Source organism: Drosophila arizonae, chromosome 4 (genome assembly GCF_054131065.1).
Source record: "Drosophila arizonae isolate 15081-1271.41 chromosome 4, UAZ_ARI_1.0, whole genome shotgun sequence".
NCBI lineage: Eukaryota > Metazoa > Arthropoda > Insecta > Diptera > Drosophilidae > Drosophila > Drosophila arizonae.
Window position 1 is genome coordinate 25,778,614 of NC_142924.1, and position 14,563 is coordinate 25,793,176.

A 14,563-nucleotide genomic window follows, 5' to 3' on the forward strand; every position below is an offset into this window, starting at 1 on the left:
GAACATGCTTTTCGGCTTGGGTGCGAGTTCAAATCCCGCGGAAAACTCGTTTTTGATAATTGCAACTTTTTTTGTTATTCTAGCGTTTTTATATTTTATTATACCCTGAATCCATTTTCAATGGGAAATCAGGGTATAATGGTTTTGTTGAAATATATGTAACAGGCAGAAGAGGGCGTGGCAAACCCCACAAAGTATATATATTCTTGACCAGGGCGACGAGCTGAATTGATTTGGCCCTGTCCGTCTGTCTGTCCGTCTGTCCGTATGTATGAACGCGTCGATTTCAGAAGATATAAGTGCTAGAGACTTCAAATTTTTTTTTTAAATGACCGTAATTACAGGATATCGAGTTTATCATTAAAAATCGATAACTCATCCCGATCTTTTTTTATCGATAATAACCTTTATATTATATACCTTTATTGCTAGAGTCTCCAAATTTTTAATGTATGCTTTTATGCAATTTATGCAATTTCGGTTTTTGTTAAAATTTACCCCCCACCCCTATATCCACCCCCTCACCATCACTTTTGTAAAAAGCGTATTTCAAATACTAGAGACTTGTGCTTTAGCAAATACACGCATATCTATGTTGTGATCATAATCTGAAAGTTTCATGAAGATCGTACGTCCATAAAAAAGTTATTAAACAATTAAGTTCTCATAGTAAGCGCACACTGCAGCCCATTCGTGTTTATGCGTGGGTGCTTGTGTATGTATGTGTTTGTGTATGTGTGTGTGTATGTGTTTGTGTGTGTGTATGTGTTTGTGTGTGTTCCTTTTTTTTGTGTAAGCTGAAAGGCGCGAAAAATTATTGTAGTAGCTATTGCTCCAAGGGTTCAGGGGATCTCGTAGTCGAGCAGTCTCGACTATAGCTTTCTTACTTGTTTATCTCTTAAGTCATCTATTTGAATTACTCATATTGTTGTTATTTTTGGAAGAAGAACAAAACTTTTTTCATTGTGAAGAGAATTAAATTCTCTTTAAGACGAAATGCATTGGTATGCTTTATCTTTAGTATTATTGATAATATAGTGGGTTAAGCATTGCGCACTCCAAAAAAAACCATGCTGTTCAAATTAAGGGTGGTTTGAGCTCGTAAGTTTTTATCAGACCTTACAACGAGCTGAAGGTAACGTAACTGCAAAACTTGGAGGCTTACGCTAAAAAAAAAATACAAATTACAGGGTATATTTCTGTATGCCACGCCCCTAAAAGGGCGTAACAATTATTTTTGGGTCATCGATAGAGAAGGTTAACAGTAACTCAACTATCCCAAATCGAAGCTTTTAGGCCCTAAACTGTAGGAGATGCCCCTATGTGCATAGATATATCCGCCATGTGCTCTAAACTTAAAGTAAATTTATAGTAGGGTTGTCTCTAGCTCTAATATATTCTGAGATCGACGCGTTCAATCATACTGACAGACGCACGGACGGACAGACAGACGGACAGGGCTAGACAGACGGACAGGGCTAAATCAGCTTAACTCGTCGCCCTGATCAAGAATATCAATACGATATTTTAAAAATATTCGACAACCCCACTCTCTAGCTTCAATAGCTTTATACGGGTAAACGAATAGACGGATGGACAGTAAGATGGACACAAAACCAATATACTCACTTCACTTTCGTAAATGAATATAAAAATATCCCAAATATATAATAATTCCACTATACACTCACTCAATGTTTATAAAGGTCTTATATTTTGAGAGATGCTCCGAAGGTCATAAGCAACTCTCTTTGTAGAAGAGATTACAAATACCTGTTTGGTACCATAATAAGCCATAACCATTTTGGCTTCAGTAAGGGTAAACTAAGTAATAGATATTGGAAAGAACTGATTTTATTAGGTTATATTTCAAGCACAAAGACACTTTTACTACTTATAATAAAGTTTTCATAAAAAATTTAAGTAGTGGGGAAAGCTTTAAATTTTTCACCTATAACATTACAACATCCATCTGCGCGGCAACGAAATCAATGATTTATTAAATCATGAAGGCCAAATTAATGATGTGGTTAAAGAGCTCATTAAAACGATTTAACATTTTCACGTATCAATGAAATGTGCTTTGCCGAGCCCGGGATGCAGTAATGCCATGGAAACTAGATGAGCTTTCACCATTCGTCCACCCAGTTATTGGCCACCACGTTCTACCGAGCCACCCCGTCATGACGCCGTCAGTGTCACCCCTCAGCCTCGACTGCTGGTGTCTGCTAGAAGATTGTTTGTTTGCCCCTGGCCATTGCTAGTGGCACTTGTAGGGCATCAGAGGTTTGTGGCACGCTCGCAGCACGAAGCACCCAATGCGAATCACGCCCGCTGACCAATGACAATGCCGACGACAACAATGCAAAAACAATAGCCTTGGGCATTTTGTAGTAATGACTAGAGGGAAGGGGATGGGAACGAGCCAGCCTCGTGGGCTGACTCACTCGTAGCCATTGCAAGGCGTATTTGATGAGCCCTAAACGCATTCTAAATTGAATTTACATGGCAGAACACGAAACACCTGAGACGCCGACATAGTTGGATCTTTGACACTGAACGCCCATTCATAAATTGCTCAGGCGAAAGCTTTGCGACAACTGCCTCACGTACTTGCACTTTTCCTATGCCCCACAATAGAACGATGCTGGCGACGACTGCTTCTGGCTGTGCCTGTGGCTGTATCTCTGGCTCCCGGGAGTCGCTCAATTGCAAGCGTGACAAATTTGATTAAATTATAGCGCTATTGCAAAACGTTTTATCTTTCGTTTTCACTGGCTGGCGCAGTTGCACTCCGACATAGTGCGACACGTACGGGGAGCCACTCAATTAATTGTTTCTGCTGTTGCTTTGCCTTCCTTGTTATTGCCTTGCAGCCGTTGTGCGCAGCCATAAAAGCAGACACGGACACGAACGCAGAGCAGCCCTAACCAACCCAAACCCAAACCACCCTCACCCAACCCATCACTCATACACTCATGTACGTATACGTGCTTTACACGGATGACATCTACTTGTCTTCATTTGCCCGATTCCCTGTCGGAGCAGTCAGCGTTTCGACTCATTCCGCTCGTCCCCAGCAAATTGTATAACGTGGCGTATGAGTAATACGATATGCATGCTTCGATTCCGTATGTCGTACGGAGGAGCGTGCCCGCTGAAGAAGATGTGGTAATCAGTTTTGATTTTATTAGCACAAGGGCACCGCGTTAAAAAGAGCGGTAAACGTCTTGTTTCCTCGTCAGCGACACGCGGGGGAGCTGGATGAGTGCTGGCATCTTGTACGACTCAGTCCTCCGGGCTTTGTAGTCATCTCACTAACGGTAGGGCTCGCAAATGTCATTAGTAGCTATCGTTAACCGCGCTGAGCTTCGTTAGCTAAAATCGTAATCAGATTTTCATAATATAATTTTCATAATTGGAAATTCATCATTCGCAACATAATAAACACATTTTCTAATTCAAGCCGAATGCGAGTCTAGCAATTGGAATTTAAGCCAATTGGTATTTCGATTAATTTGCTTCAAATTAACTAATTATTCAATTCAATTCAATGCAATTGCCAATGCTGCGCAAGCTCTCGCCTATACATATCTCAGGAATCAGCTGAGTAGTACTTTAAAAAATGTATTTGATTTTAATAAATTAAGTAAACTGTCATGCAGCCAGTCAATTTTGATAAACAAACAATATCGCGGCAACTTTGTACTTATTTAAGTAAAGAGCCAATAGCCACTGAGCGCTGTGAATTAAATTCGAATTTAATTAAGGAGTAAAAGTACTAAGCAAGCAGCTACTTTATATATTTAGCCTATTTTCATCCTCGATCCGAAGAAAGGGACTGACAAATGACAGTTGCTGGATAAGGTGCGCACTCCAAGATATCTTTTTTGATAAATGGAGTACACCGCAAAACATTTTAAAAGCAAACCAACAACGCTTTCCACTTTCCACTTTCCGGCTAATTCAAAGTTTAAACTCTACGCCACAAAAACGTGGTGGGAGACGGTGACGGCCAGTCATGGAGTTGAGTGTGGGTGAGCAGAGCGCTGCCCAGCCCAGCTCAGCCCAAGCCAGCAGTCAATTCGCAACATGGTTGCCATGGCTGTGGACTTGTCCGGCAGGACGAGTTCGTCCTTTGGCTTGCCTGTATTAGACTGAAGCTACTTTATGGCTTCTGTTGTCCCTTTGTTTTTGTTTTAGCTTTGGCTTTGGCTTTTTTATTTTTTATTTAAAACATTGCTCTTTTTTAAAGAGGTAATTTTTCTTAATTACCTAAAATGTTTACCTTGTTGCTTGTGTGTCGGAGTTTGCCCTTTTGGACGCCCAGATAAGGACTGCGTCAGAGCGGTAGTTAAAAGTCTCCGTAAATTGTACCCTTGTGTAAAGGTGTAAAATATTTTTCGACATGGCACACAAAAAACAACAGCATTTTACTTTTTGCAAATGTTTTTGTTTATGCTTTTAAGCAGCTTTTCTGTGATCTGTGCGGCTGTGATTTCCACACTCACACACACAAGAGTAAGTAAAGGTATGGAATACTTAACAGCGGTGACAGCACTTGCGTATACTTGCGTATATTTGCCGATATGTGTGTGTGTATTGTGTGGTTGAGGGTAACTAACCACCTGGCGACACTAAGCCAAAAACCAAAACAAATTTTACAGCTTACTGCAAGGTGAGCAACACTGTTCAACGATTCCGAGGGCCCCTCCAAGTACATCTGCGACGAGTACGTATTCGCAGAGCCCATGTGAGTCCGGCAGGGTATGCATAGGCCTGTTCTTGATATATGTTGTCTAAGCAAATGTAATGATAAAAAATTGCGTGACAACTTTTTGGACAACATCGCAAACACAAAGTTATTGGGCTAAGAAACTTTTTAGAGCCGATAAGCAGTCCGCTTACCCCATAAGCCCTGGTAGACGGAACCATCTAGATGAAAACTTCCATTTAAGCTTCACAAACTTTTTGTCAGCGCGTTGAAAACGATAGTTTTCGGTAGATATGCGTGCACAGTGTGTTGCTTGTGAACCAAGCAAGGGCAATTTGTTAAAATAACATTATGAAAACGGCATCTATACTGACATACAGCTCTTAAGCGAAGCGAGAATTTGTATTGAGTTCATAATTATTAAGATAGGTAGATAGATGAAATAGAGGTATTCAAGGGTTCAATAGCAGCTTTATAAATTAGAACTAGAAATAAAGTAATTATTTATTGCTATCTGGAAATGTTACCAAGTACGACTAGGAATAAAGTAAATATGAAATACAACATGTTTGTGTCTTAAACTAATTTCCGCTATAACTATAAAGACAAGAATTTAAGCAAATAATCAACTGGGAAGAATCAAATAAAATCATAATAATATTAATAATGCCATAATAAGCAACTTGAGCCTTATTTATTGCACATAGATAAGCATAATAAATGTAAATTTATTGCTTATAGAAACTTTAAACTAAAAATCTCGTTTACGGTCAAAGCAAGGCAACTATACTGTAGTTGTAAGCTTAGCTTACAAATGTTACGCTCTTTTTATCAAACGGGAATACAATATAATATTTACAAAACATTAGGCTGAGGACCTTACATATAAGACCCACCGAACTTATAGACATTTTCTGCATAAAAGTGGTTTATAAATGTTTTCGACAATATTATAATAATTATAATAAGAGCAGAGGTCTGCCTCGGCAGATGAATTCTCAAAGCACTTTTGTCACTGAGGTAAGTGAAAGCGAAGTCTGGGCTCGAGTTATAGCATTAACGCAGGGGTCATACTCTTTTTGCTAAATGCATACTCTTTTATTCTAAATAAGCCAAGTTTCAAGCCTCAACAAGCTAAGTATAAGGTCATTGTCCTGCAGGAGAACACAATATACACTCTTTATGGAAACTTTACTGCTGCAGGAAAATTTAAAAAATTATAGAAACTTCGTACAATTGCACAGCGGAAGGTCCTCATATGTACTCAAGCATGTGCAGCAATAGCTAATCTGACATAATTGCGTATGAATATACGCATGACAGTTTAAATAAATATAAATATAATTTTCAGAGTGTGCTGAGCTCATGTGCTCATTTAACTAGGCAAAACAGCAAAACTTTTGTGCACTTTTCATAAGTTGCTTCAAGCACAAATGCACAATGCAACAACAAAACAACAACAAAAACAACAACAAAAACAATGCAAAGAAAGATGCACAAATCCGGTAAATGATAATATGTGAGCACGAATAGAAGACACCAGACGACAGTCACAACAATACCTTACAATTCGCCCTACTGATGAAAAGACATGAGTGTTTGTATAGTGGGGAATGACAAACTGTTTGATACTCTGGGCCTGCATCGACAATACAATATAATACAATATTAATATTTTAATCAGTTTATCATAATTTTTTTTAATTATACCCTGAACCCATTGAAAATGGGAAATCAGGATATATTTTTTTCCTAGATCCGTGTATCTCACGCGCATATCGACTTTTTCTCTACATATCGATAACTACTCCCGATATTTTATTATCAATTAAAGACCTTATCGAAAGCTAGTTATTTAATTATATCTCCAATACCTTTCGAGCTAAAGCTTCCAAATTTTAAATGTAGACTCATATGTATTTTATATAATTTCGATTTTTGTTGTAATTTACCCCCCACCCTTATATCCACCCCCTCACCCTCACCTTTGTAAAAGGCGTATTTCAAGTACTAGAGACGTGTTCAACAAATAAGTTCTTACACTACAGCGCAGCCCCAGCGCAGTCGCTGCTTACTGCGCAGTTAGCAGAACGCGTTCTAATACGAGCGTGTGTATGTATGTGGGTCGAAAAGAAGTGCAGACTGATTAGAATATCAGATTAGAGGGTTCAGGGTATCTCCTAGTCGAGCAGTCTCGACTAGTCTTCTTACATATACGACATGCGACATACGATCTTAATGAAACTTTCAGAATATGATTATAACATGGATATGCATGTATTTGCACAAGTCTCTAGTATTTGAAATACGCCTTTTACAAACATGAGGGTAAGGGGGTGAACATAGAGGTGAGGGTAAATTTGAACAAAACCCGAAATTGTATAAATTGCATATAAGCATACATTAAAAATTTGGAGACTAGCAATAGAAATGTAGAAGATATAATTTTATAACTGGTTTTCGATAAGGGTTTTTATCGATAAAAAAAGATTGGGTTGAGTTATCGATTTTTAATGATAAACTCGATATCCGCGCTGTAAATACGGACATTTCAAAAAAATTGAAGTCTCTAGCTCTTATATCTTCTGAAATCGACGCGTTCATACATACGGACAGACGGACGGACAGACAGACGGACAGGGCCAAATCGACTCAGCTCGTCGCGCTGATAAAGAATATATATACTTTGTGGTCTGCCACGCCTCCTTCTGCCTGTTACATACATTTCAACAAAACCATTATACCCTGATTTCCCATTGAAAATGGGTTCAGGGTATAAAAAGAAAAAAACTAGCAGAAAAATGCAGAAACGACGGCATTGACTTTACATTTCCGCCGCTTTGCTTGCCGACTTCCGGCGCTTCCATTCTTACCGATGCCAAGAACAGTTGCAATGGCATCTCCCATATGTGGCACGCATTTCTAGCAGCCCTGCCGTGTATGTATGTGTAAGATTGCGCTGTAGTTACATGTTTATAAAAAGATCTTTAGGCAGTCTAAGGCATGCAAAAAACGCACACACACAACCCCAACTTACGGCTTACGCACACACTTACGTCCTGATAAACACACACTTACAGCGTGTGTGGAGTCATGTGTTAACTGCAGTTCGTACGCGCAGTGGCAACAGCTTAAAAGCCAGTCAACTCAAAAGTGGCAACAACTGACGTCTGACGTCTGATGCCCGATGTCGGATGTCTGCCGTCTAGCGTCTGACGTCTGTCGACGTCAAAACTCTACAGTTAACGGGCTGACGAAGTTGTAGAAGTTGACGTTACATGGCCGCAGATGGAGCAGCCCGTTGACGCGGACTCAGTTTGTGAGGCTAGAAATTAGATTTACAAGTCTCCCGGTACAGCAAGGGGAGCAAGGGACTATTCAAAGCCCTAAAAAGTGGCAACAACTTTAACAAAAGTAAAACAAACGCCGTTAGCTAGAGCTCCATGCTCCGTGCTGCATACCCAGTTGTACTATTATATTTCCCCATGGGGGCACGGGGAGGTAGAAGACAAGTAGTGCAACTGTTTTGTTGGTCTTTGGGCAAATTGGGTAAATTTGGCAGAGGTCGGCACCAAAGGTAATCAATAGAGTATTTACTTTTCAACACATATTTTTTACAACAATTTAATCACTTGAAAAGGTTGGCTCTTGTCTGCTCTAAAAGTTGCGAAACATTTATTAAGGCCATTTTCACAGCAAGAGTCGAAAGTTTAAAGTTGTTGAACGGGGCAATCACTTCAATTGGGTTAGGTTGGGTTCTCTGAACCTGAACCAGAGCCAGAACTAGGACCAGGACTATTACCAGTCCTGTGATCATTCAAGCTGTCGCCCACTTAACACGCCACATTGTGGCAGCAATCGTATTACGTGAATACCGGCTTCTGTTTTAGCCTAGCATCTTGGCACGCGAAACTTCAGATTGCGGCTAACTCAATTTCAACAAAATGTCGCATCAATAGACAAGGATTGGCGGCAAGTTTGCCTAGCAACGTGGGGCAAAGTCAAACCAACCCAGCTTGTAGTCGTAGTCGGTGGGCGCTAATGAGCCGCAGTTGCAGATGCGGGAGAGCAGCAGAATGATGCACATGCAAGTTGGCAACTATTTTACACAGTTGGCAACTTTTTACTCCAGCTTGTACCCCGCTTCTGATGCTTCTGCTGCTGCTGCTGCTGCTGCTGATGATGATGTTGATGCTGTGTTGTCGCTTGCAGCTTGTTGGCAGCACTTAAAGGCTTTGTGCCATGCACATGCCTTGCCAAACTGCGAACGCGCTGCCAGCCTCTGCTTATGCTCTTGATATTTTTGACGTGGTCGTTTGACATTTTTGTTTCCGTTGCTGTTGCTGTTGCTGCTGCCCTTACAGGTTGACTGCACTTTGGGCAAGTTAACTGCTACTGAAAGGCAATTTTGCATTATTTTCCTTGCAGTTTTAATTAAAATTTCACATGTCAACGATTCTCAAAGTTGGCCATTGCGTGGGCACAAACACTGCCACACAGCCAATGGCTGTTTTATCGTCTTTCAAACCACAAACTTTTCGCTTGCCATAACGCACAAACAGTTTCCTATTTTTGGAACTCACCTCACTAATGGTGACAACACCTTCCTATTACCAAAAACGATGCCAAATATTAAAGAATGTCGCGGAAAGTATTATGAGTGTTAGCACGAATATTGAGGGGATTGCTTAAAACTCTTTATGGAATTACGTCTTATTTTACTCCAGACTAATCGACTAAAAGATACCCTGAGCCCTGCAAGCTGATATTCTAATCATTCTGCACTTTTTTTATGCACACATACATACATACACATGCATTCTAGGGCTGTCGAAAATAGAGCAAAACATCAATACATCAATATTTTTTGTATAACCAATATATTTATATTGGAAGGTTTTTTTGCCTAAATATCGAATATTTTTATACTCAATCACGAAAGTGAATTAGTATATTGATTTTTTGCAATGTCCATCTTGTCCGTCCGTCTTTCCGTCTGTCCGTACGAATGTAATTTATTTCGGCGCTATTGAAGCTAGAGACTTAAAATTTGGAATACACATTCGTGTATATCTCCGATTTATAAAGTGTTAAAATTTTCCCGATCTGCCCACTAGTGGCGTAAAAAATCGGAAAATGCTCTGAAATATCAGTTGTTCAGGGGATCTTATAGTCGAATAGTCTCGACTACAGCTTTCTTACTTGTTAATGGTAATTTTTATTTGAAACTTAATCGGTATGCAGCGTATACCAGTTTATAGACTAGCAAGAAAACTTTAGTCGGTGTACCCCACTAGTAGATCCTCTAAACCCAAGCTATCTGGAGGTTTAAGTATACGAAAATCTTATAAACTTATGAGCTTCGAATCTCACAACATCGACAAGATTCGAGCTCATTAATTCTAAGGTGATGATTCAAATACACTTAAATCGTGATTGTGATTCTCAGAATAGAATGCAAGTGTGCACGAATGTGAGTGTGCACATGCATAAGAAAATGCTTGCATGCTGCATGTACACACATACATATGTATGTATCACCCATTGAAAACTCGTTTGTCGCTGCTCAGCGTTGTTTGACATGTGCGTTCACTAATTGGCCAAATTATGGTGTCAAATTTCATTTTCTACCGTAGTTTCTTGCTATATTTAATATAATAAATAAATTTCATCATCAATGCCACCATGAAGTAGCATCACCTCGCTTCATCCTATCAATTTCAACAAAACAAAGCTGTAATAAACTTAACAACAAAACTATTTTTGTGGTAGTTTTTTTTTTTTTTTTTTAACGACCTTCTTCAAATTAATTTTTTTTTTTTTTTAAGGTAACCCTCAAGAAGTCTTTGTTTAACGTGACGTTTAACGCAAAAAATGAAAGCGCAACCATAACAACCATAACAATTACCAACGATGTGTCATAAAAAACATATTGCAGACGATGCATCAACTGATGCCACAATTCCCAGTTACCAGTGGTCCAATCTGTTATCCCAATAATGTGCAAACTAATGTAAATAGTAGAGGACTTTTTCTATTCAACAGCGAAAACAGCATTGGGTCCACTAACTGGACTGGGGAGCATTATGCAAAAATATATGCACTCTGCCTCTCAAATGGAAAAGTTCGCTCCTGCACCACAAAAAGTTGATTTATAAACAAACTTCTGCAACACGAAATTGGTAACTACCGTCAAAAAAAAGAGAGTCACACACAAAATGTCAAGAAAAAGCCAAAATGTTTTTAGCAAACGAGAACCCATTACATGAATTGATTTACTTATAGATCTAGCCAAGTGAAAGTGTATGCAAGCCAATATGAAATTCTTAGTAAATAACCATGAAAGAGCGCCTAACTAATAACCGGATAGTAGCGAGATGAAGGTAGAAATACGAAAGAAAAAACCTCTACTATTGTAATATCTATTTTACTAAAAATCTCTTGATTCATTACCAAGTTCCCAAGTATTCAATAGGTTAACTTTCTGCACAACGGGATAGGTTACAAAATAATCTAAATTGTTCTTTGAACATTGCGTGTCAGCCATTATTGTATTAGACTTTTTCTTGCTTGGCCAAGTCTCTGAGATGAAGAATACAATCAGAGCCCAAACGATATTCTGGCTCAAACGGGAATACATTTTTGCTACCTTTTAATGCCGCATAGACGACCGAGGGAAGATGTGGTAGCCAGGCTATAAGTCCTCAGTCAAATCAGATGTTGGCAGAAATTTCGCAATAAAAAATCTAAGAAGTAAAAAGTTTTGATGCCGCCGCAGCAGCCAACGCACAATCGACAAGTTTTACGTTGGCTTAACTTCTGCCACAAAATTCAGTTTCCGGCTTTTGATGGCTTGCAGTTTGTGCTAGCAATATGTATTTGTTGGCTGCCGGTTTGCTCAACTCCTATTCCTTTGCTCAACTTTAGCTTTTTCCACTGCATAAAAGTTGTCGGCATGGTGTTGCTTATTTGATTTTGTGCAGTTTTTGTGATAAACAATCAACGGACGGACATCGCCAAGTGTAGCATAACAGCAAAAACCATCACAAAAACAAGTAAGAAGGCTCCAGTCGAGACTGCTCGACTAGGAGATACCCTGAACCCTCCAAGCTGATATTCTAATCATTCTGCACTTCTTTTATGCACACATACATACACATGCTTCCACACGCACGCATAAGCCTGCACTCTGCTAACTGCGCAGTAAGCAGCGACTGCGCTTGGGCTGCGCTGCAGTGTGGGCAATATTATGAGAATTTATTTGTTGAATAATTTCTTTTGTAGACATACGATCTTAATGAAACTTTTAGGGCGTAATCATATGAAGAATATGTGTGTACATTCCAAAGCCCAAGTCTCTAGTACTTGAAATGCGTCTTTTACAAATTTGGGGTGAAGGGGGCGTGGTATCCAAAATCTGTAAATTACAAAATCTTTGTACCGATTAACTTAATATACAACGCAAATTTGAAGACTCCAGGTCTAAAAATGTTCAAATTAGGCCAAAAAAACAAAATCAATTTTTCGATTATTCTCGATAAAAAAGTTATCGGACGATTTATCGAAAAAATAAAGTAAACTCGTACTGCGTATGGTACTCACGAGTATGCATGCCAAATTTCAGCTCTCTAGCTCTTGTAACTTCTGAGATCGACGCACTCATACGGACGGACGGACGGACGGACGGACGGACGGACGGACGGACGGACGGACAGACGGACAGGGCTATATCGACTCAGCTCGTCACGCTGATCAAGAATATATATACTTTGTGGGGTCTGCCACGCCTCCTTCTGCCCGTTACATACTTTTTCACAAAACCATTATACCCTGATTTCCCATTTTCAATGGGTTCAGGGTATAACAAGTAAGAAGACTCTAGTCGAGACTGCTCGACTAGGAGATACCCTGAACCCTCCAAGCTGATATTCTACTCATTCTGCACTTCTTTCACGTATAATCCCGTGCTCTGCTGACTGCGCAGTTAGCAGCGATTGCGCTTGGGCTGCGCTGCAGTGTGGGCAATAGTATGAGAATTTAATTGTTGAATAGTTTCTTTTGTAGATGGACTATCTATATGAAAAATCTAAAATCTATATGAAAAATCTAAAATCTATCTAAAATGTGTGTACATTCCAAAACACAAGTCTCTAGTACTTGAATGGCATTTTTTACAAATTAAAGGCGAAAGAGGCGTGGTATCCAAAATCTGTAGATTACAAAATCATCGTATCGATCAACTGTATATACACGGTAAATCTGAAGTCTCTAGGTGTAAAAGTGTTCAAATTAGGCTGAAAAAACAAACTAAATTTTCCGATTATTATCGATAAAAGTTATCGGATGAGCTATCGAAAAAATAAGCAACACTGGTACTGCGTATGGTCACTGACCAGTGGTATGGTATACACGAGTCTACATGCGAAATTTCAGCTCTCTAGCTCTTATAACTTCTGTGATCTAGGCGTTCATACGGACGGACAGACGGTCAGGACTATATCGGCTGAGCTCGTCGTCCTGATCAAGAATATATACTTTATGGGGTCTGCGATGATTCCTTCTGCCTGTTACATACTTTTTACAAAACCATTATACCCTGATTTCCCATTTTCAATGGGTTCAGCCAAAATGCGACTTCTCGCCAAAAGTGCTTAACACGACGATACCCTCTAAACATTGTTATAAGCAATGCTCGAAATGCACTCTTAATGCACTTAACTTGCATTTTATTATACCCTGAACCCATTTTCAATGGGAAATCAGGGTATAATGGTTTTGTGAAAAAGTATGTAACGGGCAGAAGGAGGCGTGGCAGACCCCAGAAAGTATATATATTCTTGATCAGCGCGACGAGCTGAGTCGATATAGCCCTGTCCGTCCGTCCGTCCGTCCGTCCGTATGAGTGCGTCGATCTGAGAAGTTATAAGAGCTAGAGAGCTGAAATTTGGCATGCATACTCGTGAGTACCATACGCAGTACGAGTTTGCTTTATTTTTTCGATAAATCGTCCGATAACTTTTTTATCGAGAATAATCGAAAAATTGATTTTGTTTTTTTAGCCTAATTTGAACATTTTTGGACCTGGAGTCTTCAAATTTGCGTTGTATATAAAGTTAATCGATACAATGATTTTGTAATTCACCCGTTTCCCCCCAATTTGTAAAAAACGCATTTCAAGTACTAGAGACTTGGGCTTTGGAATGTACATACATATTCACCATATGATTACGCTCTGATAGTTTCATTAAGATCGTATGTCTACAACAGAAATTATTCAACAAATAAATTCTCATAATATTGCCCACACTGCAGCGCAGCCCAAGCGCAGTCGCTGCTTACTGCGCAGTTAGCAGAGCGCAGGCTTATGCGTGCGTGTGGATGCATGTGTATGCATGTGTGCATAAAAAAAGTGCAGAATGATTAGAATATCAGCTTGGAGGGTTCAGGGTATCTCCTAGTCGAGCAGTCTCGACTAGAGTCTTCTTACTTGTTTTTCGTCTGCACTTGATTATCAATAACAAAGATAACAAGTATGGGATTGCAGACAAATAATAATAAATATGGTTTCCATTGCATGCAGGAGCTCTTCTATTTTTAATTACTTCCAGTTTTTGCATGTGGTTAGAAACATTCAGCTCGAAGTAAAATAACCATCTCTTAACTCCTACTTATCATTAAACTAAATTCCTTTACGTTTCGTAGGTAAAGTGAACTTATCACATACTACATATAGGTATGAGATAACAGTTTTTCAAAATTGTAAATGTCCAAAGGAAATTGGGAACATTATATTTACATATATATAAATTATTCGCTCAGCAGGGGATAGGACTGGATCCTAGGCAAATA

At 39.3% G+C, this 14,563-nt stretch overlaps 1 protein-coding gene and 1 long non-coding RNA gene across 2 annotated transcripts in view; one reads left to right on the forward strand and one right to left on the reverse strand.

Annotated features, from left to right (window-relative positions):
• The window catches only part of LOC149269488 (uncharacterized), a 38,268-nt gene extending 26,678 nt beyond the window's left edge, over positions 1 to 11,590 (forward strand). Inside the window, exon 3 of the long non-coding RNA XR_016269978.1 lies at positions 10,543 to 11,590. This is a non-coding gene — a long non-coding RNA (uncharacterized LOC149269488). The remainder of the gene's footprint in view (positions 1 to 10,542) is intronic.
• LOC108612872 (Ig-like and fibronectin type-III domain-containing protein 2) overlaps positions 1 to 14,563 on the reverse strand; it is a 48,172-nt gene that overhangs the window by 15,761 nt on the left and 17,848 nt on the right. The window lies entirely within an intron of this gene.